Below are 2,896 nucleotides of genomic sequence, written 5' to 3'. Positions count from 1 at the left end.
GCTGAAATGGTACTGTGGCTCAAGTGGTAGAGCACTAGCCTTGAGCTGAAGAGCTCAGGGACAGCACCCAGGCCCAGAGTTCAGGCCCCACGACTGGCAAAAACAAAAACAAAAAAGAAAAAAAATAAAAATAAAAAAGAAAAGAATTGTGACATGCTTTTACCACTACTTTATTTTCCAAAAAGCATGTAAATATTGTAATCCATTGGATTTTGTTTTGCTAACCTGTTAATAAAAATATGGTCCCATTATCCCTTTAGCAAGGCTAGAATGTCTTTTTTTGGATTCTTTTTCAGACATACCTGATCATTTGTGGCCACACATTTTGTATGCATTATTATAATTTTGTTGACTGTAATGACAGAATTTACAACCTTCTTGTTGATGCTTAATTTATACAGAGGACAGTGTTTTTGGGGTTTTTTTTTCAGAGCTTGAGAAAAGAGAAAACATAATGAAATGATGACTTATTTACTGTAGTTGTTGGTGTTTCCCAATACTTGATTAAAGGAGAGAGGGCTGGGAAGAGAAAGGGCTAGGAAGGTGACTCAGTGGTAGAGTGCTTGCTTTGCATGTATTGGGCCCTGGGTTCAATTCCTCAATACCACATAAGCAGAAAAAGCTGGAAGTGGTGCTGTGGCTCAAGTGGTAGAGCGCTAGCCTTGAGCTGAAGAGCTGAGGGACAGTGTGCAGGCTGAGTTCAGGCCCCACGATGGACAAATAAATTTTTTTAAAAAGAAAAAAAACTCCAAAAAGTACATTATTCAAGTTGTTTATAACATCCATTTTGTAATGAAATGTAAGAAATCAATAATGAATTTTTAAAAAACCCAAAACAATGGCTCCTAATAAATTTGACTTAACTATTCACACACTTTCAGCCACTCAAAAGCCCATATCCAAGCGACAAAGGGTAAAGTGAATTATGTGTGTATAATTGGTGAATATACTACTTAGAATAAAGATTTAGTTACTAGTAAAGTAAAATAATTACTAATAATTCATAACTAACAAAATGCTCACAATTATTAATAACCAATTACTTCCAATAATGGTGATTAACACTAATGGTTAATATTATCAGTAGTAATAATCAGCAATAATTCATGATACTAGGCATTCGTAACTTTAATTACTAATAAAGGAAAGTGCTTAATTATTATCGCTAAGAAAGAATTAATTAGTGATACTTGCAACACTATGGATGAAACTTGGATCTCCTGTTGCATGGGAGAAGCCAAGCACAAAAATGTCTTGTGTGTAATACCAGAATACATATATAGCCAGGTGCTGGTGGTTCACACCTGTAATCCTAGCTATTCAGGAGGCTGAGATCTGAGGATCAAGATTCAAAGCCAGACGGGGCAGGAAAGGCCCTGAGACTCTTATCTCCAATAAACCACCAGAAAACTGGAAGTAGTGTTGTAACTCAAGTGGTAGAGCACTCGCCTTGAGCTGAAGAGCTGAGGGATAGTGCCCAGGCCCAGAGTTCAAGTCCCACGACCGACAAAAAAAAAAAAAAAAGAGAATACATATATACCTGATCCTGGGTGATCAAAATAAGAATACTATTCACTTCTTAGGAAGGGATGACTGAAAAGGATATAGGGAATTCTATGTAGGGACCAAAGGTATATGCTTTTATACACATGCTTGATGCATGTGTGTAATTTTTTAACCAAAAGGAAAAGTTTGTGTCTTTCCTATTTATGGACTGAACATCAGACTTTTGTTTTATACTTGAGGCTTTTTGGGAGTCCTGCCTCTTCCCATGATTGCACTACATTCCCCCTAAAACTCTGGAATTGGTGCCCTGGCCCTGAGGATGGGTGTTGCGTCATCATAAATCCATCTGAGCATCTGCCCATCACTAGTTCCCGGTCCTCAGGAGGCTGAGGTTCTGTAAGAGATGCCATCCAACCATGTCCCTTCCTAAAGAGCCAGCCTGCCTCACAGGCCTGGGGACAGAATGGTGCATCCAAAAGGTGCTGCTACGCACTTTGCTTAACAACGAAATGCCGAGGAGTCATAATGGAGTTTTTGTGCTACATGCGTGTTTTCCTTTCCATTAAATCTCAGCTATGCTGTTTGCCTTCGTACCCTTAGTTCAGGCTGCTTTGAAATCCATAGGGGGAAAGAAACCCTTCATTAAGTTCAGCAGCATAGGCCTGCAATGTAGCAGTGCTCCTATTTGGTTTTCCTTCTGTAAATATTTGTGCTCTCTCAGGCTAAGGAGTGGCCTGTGCTGAGACTAAAATATCCCCATTTATATCGTCCAGGTGCGGCAGGAAATGCCTGACCTCTCACCCTGCCCCTGCAATGACCTCAACCCTGCTTCTGAGGACCACCCTCCAGGCTGTCCTACTGCAGAGCAGCGATGATGTCTCCAGGTTGACCGCCAATAACTGCAGAAGATGAACCTGAAACGGAATGGTTATTGCAACCCTGTGTTTTCATTCCAAAGGTCAAGGTTACTTAGCTTTTATTGCTGCCTTCAAGCTTGTTAATAAAGAGATGGAAAAACAATATTGACAACGCCGAATTCCAGTTTCCCCAGAAATAGAGCCCGGTTCATTATAGAGAGGAGACTGACAACACATGGAAAAAGTAAGCTATGTCCTATGACCAGTAATAGAAAGAAAATTGACAGTCTGAAAGCAGTGTTTTGTTACTGGGTCCGTTTACACAGGTTTTGAAATTTCTGATTTCACGAGAGAATTGCGTTATGAATGTTAATTCAGAATCAGAGTTCCTGCTCTAGTTGTGGGATCTGTTTGCTTCGTTATCGTTCACCTCAGCCTAGGGAATCTTGTTCACATTCAATAAACACTAACTGATGAAAACTCACTATAGTCCACATATTTGGTTTATACATTTAATTTTTAAATGCTCAGCT

The sequence above is a fragment of the Dipodomys merriami genome, unplaced genomic scaffold, assembly GCF_024711535.1.
Source record: "Dipodomys merriami isolate MVZ:Mamm:240054 unplaced genomic scaffold, mDipMer1.0.p SCAF_19, whole genome shotgun sequence".
NCBI lineage: Eukaryota > Metazoa > Chordata > Mammalia > Rodentia > Heteromyidae > Dipodomys > Dipodomys merriami.
This window is presented reverse-complemented; position numbering follows the sequence as displayed.